A 12,915-nucleotide genomic window follows, 5' to 3' on the forward strand; every position below is an offset into this window, starting at 1 on the left:
AAATACTTTTGTACTCTTGAATTTATTAGCATTCTTCCCCCGCTCCCCTACGCCATCCTTTTATGGCAAAAAAAAAAATTTTTTTTGGCTTCCAAATTAAAACCAGCTTTCTGGACATTTTTATGAAAACCCTTGATAAATGATAACGATGAATCTAAGAAACCATTGAGCAGGCATCTTCAGCTCTGTCTTTAGAGCGTGTGAGGTGTCATCGCCCCTCCTCGGCATCTTCACCCTTCACAGGAATGCCATGCGGAAGAGTCCTCCTCAGCTCATGTGAAAAACGTGTCCTGTGAGATCTGCCAGTGATGCACACATGTGAACCCTGCCGTTCCAAACTCCCCTTCACTTTTTAAGCTTGCCTGAGTTCTTAGGATGCATTCTTCCCCTTCTCCTATGTAGAGAAACTATCCCCTCCAATTCTAATCTGGCAAAACCAATATGGGCATAGCAAACTATGCCCGGAAAGTGACAACAAGTGGGGACCAGACTATACAAGTTATCAAGGAATAACTTTACAAGGTACCAAAGTTTGACCCTCGCGTTCTTATACTTTAGCATAACCTATCTTCTTGGAGGGTCTTGAGTAGGGGGAGGAAGTAGGGAGAAGAAAATACTGAGAAAGCTCTTCTAAATCCATGGATCCTTCTAAATTCTGATGGAAGAAGGGCAGAATCAGAGATTTGTAAACTAGGAAGGGGCAGAGTTGAGAGATCTGGTTCACTTCCACCTCTGCTTGTTTCCCCTCATAGCATTCCTCAAAACTGGCGTCCAGCCACAGCTAAAGAAAAAAAATGTATATATTTAGAGGACAATGAACTTAATTTTAAATCCCTAATAGGTGTTTCTCAAAGAATGCTCTGTAGACGCCCTGCATCAGAATCTCCTGAGATCTGTGGAAGTTTCTGGCTTCTCCAGATGGAATCCTCAGGCCTGGGAATGCAAGCCGCGACTCTGCCCACAGATGGGCCTTACACATACTGAAGACTGAGACCCTACATTCCAACATGCACCTACCAGGCGGGTGAGAGGACTGGGCTCCCCCCTGTATTTACCAGGGCAGGGGAAGGCCTCTTTGTGCCTTAGCTTGAGCAGTCCATGCTTGCAGGCATTTTAACAGGAATGTGGCAAAACAGCTGCTCTAAACCTACCCCTGACATTTTTTTCCACATCACCCTCAGCGGGGCCAAAAGCATTACTGAAGCTGGCTGAGGCATAGATTTCTGGCTCCTGATGGAAATGAAGAAAAGGAGCCCCTCCCTAGACCAAGGAGCAAAATGAGCAGAATATTAATGTTGCCCTGGGTGCTAGTGAAATTATGTTCCAATCCCTCAGGCGGTCTAGACAAGCTCAGTAAAGAAAAAAAGCTTGGACGTTAATGAAAATCTGGAGAAAAAGATTTATTAGGAAGCAAAAGTAAATACATCTGCGCTATGCGAAGTGTATAAAACTTGATTTGTTTGATGATTAAAAACACAAAAGTAGAAGGATGGTCCCAAACACAGAAATTTAGAAAGGAAAAGTGAAAGGAATCCGGAGAGAATTCAAGCTACAGTAATGAGCCTTAAAGATTTAACCATTTCACGCAGAGCAGACATTGTATTTTTAGAACGCGGCACATTGTGCAAATCGGGTTGAGCGTTCCGTGAGCCTCTGAGCTCAGTGCACAAGAGTCTTCTGTGTGTGTGTGGAAGGGGCAAGAGCCAGAAATGACACATACCTAGAAAATGACCCAGTGCTAACCAAGGCGGACAGAGAAGCCCATTCTTCTTCCACAGGGGTGGGGGAAAGGCTCAAACACACCTCCCTTGACCTCTTCCTCCCTCCCTCCCCCAAGGAAGCACTTTAGACCAAGGAGCAGAAAGGCCAGATTGTAACGCCTACTCTGCTACCACCTATGTGATTCTAACCACCAAAGCCGACAAACCCACTCTGGATTTCTTCGTCTATATGAAATAGGGTGTTTGGGTTGAAACCCTACTTTAAAATTTGTGAACTCCCCCCACCCCCCATTTTTGGTCACCACAAGTGAATGTTTATTCATACTTAATGTAAACTGTTTATTTTAGGGGGAAAATCAGTAAAATGGCTTCTTTCAGTTACACACATGTGAAGCAAATGCTGTCAATCTAAACAGGTTGTTCTTCTGGCTTGGGAATGGAAAGGGCTGATTGTAAAGCTTTGGATCCGATTTCTAGCACCAAGTGTGAGTATGTTTACCTATATTTTAATAGTAGGGAAAGAAGACCTTTTCCCTAGATGTGTATAAACAGGAGATGGAACACACTGAAAACTGCTGCTCCGGATTACTGTTGGGACAGAGTTTTGCTTAAAGAAGATAAAGAGGAGTGGAAAATCTGGTGGAGAAGTGGGTGGTAGCAGCAGGGTGTGGGAGTCAACTGACTGCAGAAGGGGCCTCCTCCTGCCTCTGGAGGTTCTGCTGGGCAACAGCAGCATGGGCAGAGCTACAGCGTGCACCCTTGCCTTGGGGGTCAGGCTGCTTCACAGTAGTTCTCCAGGGAAGATTCAGAGCAGTGGACATCGGCCTGAGGGAATCCAGGTGGGAGAAGGGAGACTCACTTTGTCTCTCCATGGGAGGCAGCCTTCTGTGGCTTCACAAATAATAGACACGTGCAAATTGGTGGGAGTTGTGTGTAGCACACCTGTTCCTCAAGAACCACTTCTGGGACAGTAAACACTGAGAAGCTCAGCAGGACTGTTCCACATACGCCAGCTGGCCCGGGGAACAGCTGAACAGTCATGACCAGTGCAGCGTTGCCTAATGACGTCTAGACTGGGGGACAGGATTGCTCGAGACCCAGATAGGAAGGCTTTACTCACCTGGCATGACTCCCCGTCCTCTGGGAATCCAGACACCAACACATACTTGCAATCCTCCAGTCTCCACAGATTGCCAGCACCTCTAAAGTTAGGCAGTTGCTTTCTTTCCTTGAATTCTGTTATTTGCTGTCTTGTTACTTCTTTATAGTCCTTTAAGAAGGGGATGGAGTGACTTTTTACATGGCTTCTTCCTTCTGTAGGGGCAGAGGCTTATGTTAAGGAAGTCTCTAACTGCTGCCACAATGCCTCACTCAGAACAGATGCTCAATACCTAGAGTCAGGTCTCAGAGACTTGGATTTGTATTTTAGTACTATGTCATCTTGAACAAATTACTGACTTCTAAGACTCAGTTTCTGCCCCTGAAAATGTTGGTAATAATGCTTATCCCATGATGCTGATTTAATAACTAAATGAAATCGTCATCATATGCCCAATGCACAGTAAATGCGTGACAACAGTTGTTGAGTAGGGTTTAGAGGGAGAACCACCAGGGTCTGAGGCTGTAGCGCTATAAGTAATGAATGGTTTTCTCCTTATCCATCCCTTCAACTTGATCCTTCTACATCCCAAGCTCTGTGCTCAGAAACCAGATAGAAAAAGCTGTGTGTTCTTGGAATTCACTGTTGACTGATTTTATTTTCTTAAATTAGCATTTGGTCAACATATGGCTCATTGGTGAAGAAATATAATGGACTTTCTTATCAACATAACTGACAATTAAATCACCTGTAGCACATCAAATCAGCATCATTATGTACCAAATGTTCAGTACTTAAAACAGAAGCCAATCTTAATCTTTACACAGGGAATAAATCATGAATATTGCTAAAACATATTGATACTGTCAAAAGCCTGTCCCTACATCTTATCTGTTGAGGCCGGGGATTTAGCACAGTGGTTCGGTGGCCTGCCTCACAAGTTCAAGGTCCCGAGTTCGATCCCTGGTACCAAAAAAAAACAAAAAACATTTTATCTGTTGAAAGTTTCACAGACATTGCACTTTCTACTTTATTTATTTATTTATTTTGCTTTTTGAGACAGGGTCTCACTATGTAGTTGAGGCTGACCTGGAACTCACTGTGTAGCCCGCTGGTCTCTTCACTTTCTACTTTATTTATTTATTTATTTTGCTTTTTGAGACAGGGTCTCACTATGTAGTTGAGGCTGACCTGGAACTCACTGTGTAGCCCAGGCTGGTCTCAAACTCACAGTGATCCTCCTGCCTCAGCCTCCAGAGTAATGGGATTATAGGCATGCGTCCCCATGCACAGCTTTCTACTTTTAGGTATATGTGCTGCCAAAGTGAGCACTAGCTTTCTATTTTTTAAATAAATTGTTTTAAAAATTTTTCTCCCTACAATCTTCTTGCTAATCACGCTCTTTGGGCATGATTTGATAAAATAGCACTGTCAGCATTTGTGAGCCTGCTACACAAATATCTTATCTCAAGGAAAACAAAAGGACTTTACTCTCCAATGAAATTCTTTATGGTCCCTGAAACTTTGATTTACTTACCATAAGTTAGCAATGTATTCTGTTAGGATAGCATATATTGTTCATTCTCACTAGTATTTTAGAAATATTTAATCCCAGGATTGTGAAAGATTAATACAATCGATACAAATTAATACACTAAAAACCAGGTTAAGCAAGTAATTTAAGAATATATTAATGTTTTATTATGGCATGTGAAGCATAATGCTCCTATCTCAATTTTTTCTTATGTACGATTCCTTAAAAATGATCTTTTGATCCTGAGACAGAGTGGGACTCTAATTTTAGTTACATGAAATTCAGAAGTTGCACTACCCTCAAAAGGAATAATTTCTTTAAGGGATGCTGTCACAATATTAGAAATATCAGTGTCAAACTGCCAAACTATTCCTCAGTCAGCTGCCATCCCAAGAAAAGGCTTTACTTTCAGAGAAATTTCCCATTCTTTAGTTTCGTCTGGATTTCTGACTCATGGTAAGATAGTGGGCTGGAAGTAGTTTGACAATATTGGAGGGGAAAGTTCATGTCTGCTTTTATTTTCCACACATAGATTGTTTCCCAGCCAAGATGTGGTGACTGGATATCCAAGGCCATTCAGCTCCTTTGAAAGTGAGACCCATGGGCATACGGGGTTTCCTGCAGGGAAAATTCTAATTGGCTTTAAAATGGCCTGCTAGTTGTTCTCGCCAGGATTGTCCCACATATCTGGAAATGTGTGGGAAACAGGATGGTTGGTACAGTGATTGGCAGGCAAGGAAAGAGGAGGGAGAGGCTGTTGGAATTCAACAGGTTGAAATGAGAGATGCTGAAATTTTTTACCACATGTGTTAGTACTTTGAAAGGAGAAGGAGGGGAAGAATTGTACAGGCTGAAAGTCATTTCCACCTTCTGTTTGAGAAGCATGTTTTCCCCCAACAGAAGTTGTGGAAAACTGGGTTTGGCTTGTTGAAACAGAGGACCCTACAAAGATGTGGCAGGACTTACCTTTCTCTGGTGGTTTGGGCCAGCATGCCCAAAAGAAGAAGGACTTCTTTAGGCAATGCAAAGATGTGGGCCAATATTTTCTTCCCTCCCTCAGGTCAGAGAGACAATGTTGGCAGCTATTCAAATATTGTATTTGAAGAATATCCAATTTCACATTTGGAAATACCCATTAGAGACATTTCTATATATTAAAATACTGTCTCAGAATTAAAGAGCAATATGTTACTGGTATCATTCTACCTTTTTTTTTTTTTTTGGTACTGGGGATCGAACTCTGGTCCTTAAGCTTGCGAGGCAAGCAGCGGAACTACTGAGCTAAATCCCTGGAAAGCAATATGTTACTGGAAGAGTTAGAACCAGAACATACCATAGTACGGCTCAATTTACTAGATGAATTACTGTCTGTCACTTTGGAAACTGATCTCTAAGAAAATAAATTATAAGCAAATAATTCTGATATAGGCATAATAAAAGAACGAATTCTAATGAGGATTGGGAAAAAAAAGATATCAAAGCATGAGAAAGCAGCTACATAATTCTGTCCATATTCTCACTACGATAGTCTAAGAAGAAATATTTCAATACCCAAATAATCTTACCCTTTTGAAGGAAGAAATGGTATCTTTTCTAGCTGCTTAATTCCAAAATGCTTTGCATAATGAACACTCGATACATTTTGACAGTTAAAGACTCACAGCAATACTGTATCTTGGACTGGCTTGCCAGAAAACTCTCAGATCCTAGGGTCAATAAAATACACACCCACACAATAGTTTGTTTTGTACTACAGGCTCACAGTTCAACTTTTATGAACATGAGCACACAAGTTGCTTTCTTTTAGCGTGAGGGAGACTCCAGGTGTTTCAGAGGAAATTGAACCCCAATGAAAACGACATGGACTTTAAACTCCGTGTCATCGTTTGGTGTGTGAAAAGATCAGGTCACATCTGCCTATTTTATGTAGAACCACAAATGTTAAGATTTGAAACAGAGCAAATGAAAAAAGTCTTGATCAAACAATGACCGAAGACTACCCTTGAATTTGGTGTTTTTCTCATTTAATATGATAATAGAAACAGGGAGAGTATTCTTAAAATATTATAGTAAAAAGGTGAGTAAGATACGACCATCTTATTTTAACATAAATATTGAGCTCTGAAAGGACATGAAGGATTTAGGATCCATATGAAAGCCTATTGCTGTATCTTATTATAAAACACAACAGGTACACAACATGTACTGAAAGTACTGAAAATATACTCTATACACGTGAGAAATTTGATAAAGTGCAAAATATCAGCACTGTGAACCATTATTCTCCTTAATTCTTTCTTTTTTTTAAGGTCACAGTTTTGGGTCTAGAGAACAGAGATACACTAAGCTATGCCTTTCTGCACTAGAAGAAGATGCCCGAGTGTAGGAACAGGCAGAGCCCCCCTCCCAACTATCCCTGAGCGTAGGGAATAAGGTTTGGCAAGTGAAATTGGGCACGGGGTTCAGCCCCCACTGCTCACCAGTGTCTGCATGGTGCTCAGACTGACAAACTGCCTGTGCTGCCCTACCCATGTCCCCTAGGCAGCCTCCTCACCCCCACGGTCAAGCTGTAATTGAATCCTTGCATTTGAAGAGGCTGTGTGGACTCCTTAGCACCCCTTTTCTGATTTCCTTTTGTCATTTCTTACATGCTTACCTCCACCCCATTCTTGGGAGAGACTTCTGAGAGCCCAAGGAGTCTAGGAAGGACACATTATTCCCAGGTCCTACTGGCCGGCTGAGATGGCAAGGAACACTGTTCATGACAGGTGAGGAACGAATGAATGAATACATTTTACAGCTATATGTAATTATCTCACTGGTTAAGTAATCCATGTTTATATCATTTAATTAGTGGCAAATCCAATATTAAAATCCAATATTAAAGTAATTTCTGTGCTATTGTTCTTATCAGTTATCATACAGGATTTCAAATTCCAGGTTGGCTTATCTTGGTCCATTTTCTAGGCAGCCTCTCTCACCAAACTAGTCTTCATTTTAACCTGTACAAAAGTAGAACTAGTTAATCAAACTTGCCAGGGGAAAATTTTTCCTTGATATTCTATAACTAAAGAAATTACAGATGGATTATTGGCCTTTTAGGAATATCTTGACTGTGTTTCTCCAGAATGTATTAGTACCTCATCAAACTTAAAAAAGGTAAGAATGAAATATTTGGTTCTAAATTTTTCTCTTTAGTTCTCTGGGGCCATTTGAAAATGTTACACAGGTTTAACATTAACTTTTGTTTCAATTTCATTTTCTGTCATCTCTCAAACACATTAATTTCTTCTCTTTAATGTTTGTACTGTTAATAATGAAATGGCTTAAAATGTCTGTGGACCAGATGGGCTAATGATAGTAACAATTATCTGCAGACATTTTTATATTTTTTATACTGAAAGAAGAGAAATGATATTCCTGAATTTCAATATTCTGACTGTGGTAAATTCCATTAGTCAGGGCTTTGGGCTCAACACATTTTTTGTTTGTACAGCAAGATTGATTACTAAGACTTCTCTGTTAAAACAAATTTGCCACCAGTGTGAAAAAGTCATTGATTACAACTAATGCCCCCTAATAAATACGGCAAGAACAGTAGGAACAGGAATCTGCTATGTTAAAGACATGATTGTAATAACATGTAGATGTAATAACGTAGATGTAGAGAAGTGTGTGTGTGTGTGTGTGTGTGTGTGTGTGTAGAGAGACAATGAAAGAAGAAAAACTGAAAATAATGCAAAATGTCAATATTGTTGACTCTCCTAGAAAAGTATGAGTGCTCTTTATATTTTTCTTTCAAATTTTTTATTAGTTCAAAAATAATATGCTAAATGAAAATGTAGTTTGTTAGAAGTTTTCTGTGGAGCCTGGGTCTATAAGCTGGAGTCCAAAATAAGGGATTTGGTCTATAAAATTATTCTGCCCTCCATACTTAATATAATAAGCAAGGTGGTAAGTCAGAGGAGTTAAGCCTTTAAATTTTGGATGAAATTAGTAGATGTTCTATCTTGAAAGCAGAATCAAGTTTTCATTTGTTTACTCAGCAAAGGTTTTTGATTCCTCATAAGGTTCCAGGATGCTATATGCGCTATAAAAACATCCATGAGCAAGACAGAAAGATCCTACTCATACAGCTCACAGAATATGGGGCAGAAACATCCACAGACATGTAAACGCAGAAATAAACAAAGCAATTTCATGCAGAAAATGCAGCATGTTGTGTTAGCAGGTACCCAGGGTGGGAGAGCATGACTTTAACCTGAGCCGCAAAAGATGGCTTTGAGTAGTCGACAGTAAAGTGAACCTAGGGTGGCCAAAAGACTGCTCAAGGCAGGGAGACACAGCAAGCAGAAGGTGCAGCTGGTGCAGTAGCAGAAGTGAGATGAGCAGAGCTAGTGCACAGGAAACAAGGAAGACAGGAAGTGCCCTCATGCTATGGTTTAGCTCTAAAATGACCTCCAAAGCCTCATGCATTTGTGAGGTGGCTGGATTTGGCGGGCTTATCGCTGACTTGCTGTTAGGAGGTGGAGTCTGGTTAGAAGCTCAGGTCAGTGTGGGCAAGATCTGAGAGAATATAACTTCCTTGCTTCTTTCTACCTTCACTCTCTCTGCTTCCGGTCCACCAGGCAGCTTTCGTCCACCATGCCCCTCTGCCAGCCTGTCCAACCTTGGACCAAAAAGCCCACTGTGGACTGAAACACGATCCAAAAGAGTCCTGTCCTCCCTGAAGTTGTGGGTGTTAGGTATTTTGTTCTAGCAACAAGAAAAGTGACTAAGACACCCGGAAAGGGCTGTGTAACGGGAGCCTCTGGAGGGTATTCAGGAGGGAGTATGTCATCTGAGGTGCCTACTGCAAGGAGGACAAGCTGAAAGGGGCAAAACGTGGCACCAGGGACCCTAGAAAGCTATTGCTGAAGTTGCAGGTGAGAGATGATGGATTGGTCTAAGGGTGGAAATGGAGAAAGGTGGACAAACTTGGATACATTTTGAAGCATGAATTGCAAAGACTCAGGGATGAACTATGAGGCACAAGGGAAACAGAACAGTATCTTGACTGTGAAAAACACAAAGTAAATGAAAAACCCAAAGTAATTTCAAGACTTAACAACCAAAGGTCCGGCAGCAATTTCAGTTGTACCATAAAAACGAATCGGATGTGAATGTGAATATTTTATTTTCACACCTCCTACCCTTTGGGGGATCGATCCCTTGGGAAGTAGTTCCAAACATGGGGCAAAAAAAAGAGGCTGTTGTAGGAGACAGCCCACAACCCACAGAGAAGGCAGGCTTCACCGTGCCAAGGAGGGGACCCAGGACCCAGAGAGAACAACAAGGCCAGGTCCTCTATCACTTCGGTTCATCTGCCTCACCCTGGTACCACAGTGAGGTTTCAAAAATATATTTTGAATTTCTGAAATGATTGAGAGTCCAACTGGAATGGAATTTTCTCCATTTAATTTTATGCATTTTCCCAGAACCTGGCAGGATTCCTGGATTCTGAAAGTCAAGAGTAAATATCTCAGCAATAACTTTTGGGGATGAGCCTTTGCCAACAGGAATGGTTTCTGAGACGAAGTTGTATTTTACCCTATTCTGAAATGACATGTTTCAGTCTCCTTATGTGTTCAGAATGGGTGGGGCAGTGAGACATACGATTTGTACTCCCAGCAATGCAACAACATGTGTTTTACTATAGTTTTATTTGAAACCATTAAATTTATAATGACGTATTAAACACCATGCAAGAAAACCTATTTTTTTGGTCTGAGTTTTAACTAAAAAACCATTATCAATCTGAAAGACGAGCTATTTTAATAATTCTTGAACCATTCCCTCTCATTTCATAGTGCTCAAGTTTTTGTCTGATTATGGTCCAGATGGTAGAGATTGTATTTAGAAGACATATTTCTAAAATTCAATTTGCCAATTTAATTACTGATCCAAGAAAGATTCCCTAACAAGAGAGTCCTATGGTCTGGTGTCCTCCTATATAGTTAACACCAGACAGACAAATGGTACTAATTTCTTTTGGCTAAAGTTCTTTCACTATGAAGATAAGGATAAGGATGGAGATGTTGTTCTATGCATCCTAGCTACTAAATCCTCAGATGAGTGTCCATCTTAGGTCAATTTGCTTCAGTCATTTTCCAAATTGTTCTACACTCTGTTCATTTTACATGTTGCTCTATTTACAATAATGTAATCCTTTTTGTTGGGAGGTAGTAAGGATAAAAGTATTACCCACATTTTTTTAGTTGAGAAAAATAAGTCTCAGCATAAAAGTAATAGTAAATTGTCTTAGCATACTCAGTAAATAACAGAGTAATAATTCAAACAAACTTTTCTGACCAAAAGCTAGAGCTGTCTTCTGCCCCAAACTACCTCAATAAAACAACAGTATGAAACAGCAATTTGTTTTACCTTGAGCAGTGAGGATAGTCTAAGAGTCTAGCAGGAAAAATATCTTCATGTCCAAGTCCTTGGAGACCGCACTCACTCTCCGCTTGCTTGTGATTGTGACTTGAATTCACAAAAGAGCAAGGAGAAGGCAAGTAAGAAGACCAGGCTCTCTTTCATATTCCCTCCAACAGTTTCTTCTGCCCGCTAAAGAGAACGTAATAGGTAAGAAGTTGAGAAACAGTCTACAGCTAGCTCCTCAGGACAACTGGATGATTCTTATAACGATGACCAGGTGCCAAATAGGTTTGAAGTAACAAAATATGTAGTGTGGTTGGCTATGATGGCCAAAACCCATAATTCCAGCAACTCAGAAAGCTGAGGCTAGAGAATAAGAAGTTCTAAGCCAGCCTCAGCAACTTAGCAAGACCTGGTCTCAAAATAAAACATAAAAGGACTGGGATATAGATCAATGGTAGAACTCTTGCTTATCATGTAGGAGGCTCTGGGTTCAGTCCCCAGGAAAAAAATAAAAACAAAACACATAACAAAATTCCCCAAAACCTAGTACTATTGGGGAATAAAGGGTCTTGATTCCTCTACAATGTGGAATCAAGATGAATACACACATTTCTATTTCACACAGAAGATAACACAGTTAGAATAAATTAATTAGCAATTAATTAAGCATTAGTGAAAATTATGTCAACTTACACCTAAAATTTGGTAATTAAAAATTTTAGCTCTATATTAATGTGTAATTATTGTATTAATTTTTGTATTCCAGATGGCATTGGTACAGTGTCATTTTAAAATAACAAATATTTTTACTCTAAATGTTCTGGAAGGTTTATGGATATTAGTTCTCTTGTCACCATACTTTGTGTCATAACCTGATTTGCTTAGATGAGGCATTCACAGACTCAAGATTCCCCAGGGCCAGGCAGGTGACCCTAAGCAGACTGGGTGTAAGTACACATCCACAGATTGTGTGAATGACTAGCGTGCCCCACTGTGCAAGTGGGGTGGCTGGATTCAGCTATTGCCAATTATTACCTTAAGGAAATGCAGACCCAGTGATTGCTAGAGCTTCTGATATTTCAAGAAAAAAGTGAAAATCTGTATTTTTATGTAGACACTTCTAATTATTCAATGTTGGCTTCCATTTGAAATGATCAAGCCAACAAGCCATTACAATCCAACAAAATATGGCTGCTGGCCACCAATCCAATTTGTTACTTCCTGTTCTGATCACGTGATAAGATGTGCATTGCCCCCTGCTGGTAGATTTCCTCAATTTTAGCTTTAATTTTAAGAGATGAGATAACAGCGCATTTCAATGTTTGGCTGTTTTGTGTGAGAAATATGGTCCTGCTGGGTGGGAGAGCTGCCCACTTCCAACATTTGTGCCAAAGTGTCCTCAGCTTGGCAGGACAGGACAGAGTTAAAATTCAGTCCTGAAATGAGAATTGACGATTCAAATACTGAAATGTTCAATAGCATATATATATTTATATGATGATCAGTCCAGTGAGTTATTTGTAAGCATATATTATCAAATATTCAAGGGGAATGTTGGGCACAGTTAAAACAAAGAGTGCCAAGAGCCCTTGTGCCTGCAGGATTGAGCATCTGGACAATGACTCACTCAGGCAGCTGTCCAATTCCCCAACTGGTGCTACAATAAACCTGAAATACAGTTTTCTCCTCTGTAAAATGTGGGGGTAGTGTACTACCTGCCTCAGAGGGCTATGAGGACTACTGTCCTTAATACACTTTGAAGGGGAGGGGGATTCTCACCGATGTGTTCAAGGAACCCAACCTACTGCCATGCACTTGCATGAGGACAGGCAGGGAGGACTGGCTTATTTTCTGTGCATACCTTTGCCCCAGACTGGGTGTGGTTCTTCTGCAACTTCCTCATTGTCTCCTTCAAGGTTGATTTCTTTTAACCTGACTTTCTCACATAAAAATGTTTGGAGCACACAGTTATTTGGGTTGGTTTCCTCCCCTAGCCCAAGTTCAACCCTGTATTTAAAGCATGTGAAAAATGTGTCTGCTTGAAAAGAGCTTGAATACTAATTTGTGATGGAAAGTTACAGGAGCCCGTTAGAAAAGAAATGTTAAAAAGAACCACCTTTCACCTAAGCATTGTAAGTACC

At 40.5% G+C, this 12,915-nt stretch overlaps 1 long non-coding RNA gene across 3 annotated transcripts in view; it reads right to left on the reverse strand.

Annotated features, from left to right (window-relative positions):
* Positions 1-2,944: 2,944 nt before the first annotated feature.
* LOC104871034 overlaps positions 2,945-12,915 on the reverse strand; it is a 42,519-nt gene continuing 32,548 nt past the window's right edge. Inside the window, exons 4-7 of one of the 3 annotated variants that reach the window (XR_782711.2) lie at positions 10,778-10,960; positions 7,278-7,356; positions 7,011-7,109; positions 2,945-3,035 (exon numbers count right to left, since the gene is read on the reverse strand). This is a non-coding gene — a long non-coding RNA (uncharacterized LOC104871034). Of the gene's footprint in view, positions 3,036-7,010; positions 7,110-7,209; positions 7,357-10,777; positions 10,961-12,915 lie in introns of those variants that run through there. The other 2 variants (XR_004514425.1, XR_004514424.1) reach the window with 2 other exon arrangements.

Source organism: Fukomys damarensis, unplaced genomic scaffold (genome assembly GCF_012274545.1).
Source record: "Fukomys damarensis isolate Sample0158 unplaced genomic scaffold, DMR_v1.0_HiC HiC_scaffold_26, whole genome shotgun sequence".
NCBI classification, from domain to species: Eukaryota; Metazoa; Chordata; class Mammalia; order Rodentia; family Bathyergidae; genus Fukomys; species Fukomys damarensis.